Source organism: Triticum dicoccoides, chromosome 3B (assembly GCF_002162155.2).
Source record: "Triticum dicoccoides isolate Atlit2015 ecotype Zavitan chromosome 3B, WEW_v2.0, whole genome shotgun sequence".
Taxonomy (NCBI): Eukaryota; Viridiplantae; Streptophyta; class Magnoliopsida; order Poales; family Poaceae; genus Triticum; species Triticum dicoccoides.
Window position 1 is genome coordinate 194688360 of NC_041385.1, and position 693 is coordinate 194689052.

Consider the following 693-nt stretch of genomic DNA (forward strand, 5'->3'; position numbering starts at 1 on the left):
AGGGCGACGGCGGGCGGCGTCGAGGGCGAGGGCGACGGCGGGCGGCGTCGAGGGCGAGGGTGAGACGGGGCGGCAGACCTTCGGCGCGGTGTTGAATCGGAGAAGACGAGAAGGGGTTCGGGCCCTTGTATTTATAGCCTCCACCTTTAGTCGCGGTTGGGGAGGCGACCCGCGACTAAAGGGTACCTTTAGTCGCGGTTGGGGAGGCGACCCGCGACTAAAGGGTAACCTTTAGTCGCGGTTGGGGAGGAGACCCGCGACTAAAGGGCTTTTTTGGCGGGTTTTTGTTCCCGCGCGCAACGACCTTTAGTCGCGGTTGGGCAGGCCAACCGCGACTAAAGGTATTCTTAAAATACTTTTTCTTTTTCAAAATGTTAGAAATACAAAAAATATATCAAAAAATTCAGAAAAATAAAACTAATTCAATTCAATATGTTAAAAACACAAATATTATATCAAAACATTCAGAAAAATAAAACTAATTCAATTCAATATGTTAAAAACACAAATATTATATCAAAAAATTCAGAAAAATAAAACTAATTCAATTCAAAATTCTAAAAATACAAATAATATCTCAAAAAATTAAGAAAAATAAAACTAATTCAATTCAAAATGTTAAAAATACAAATAATATATCAAAAAATTCAGAAAAATAAAACTAATTCAATTCAATATGTTAAAAACACAAAT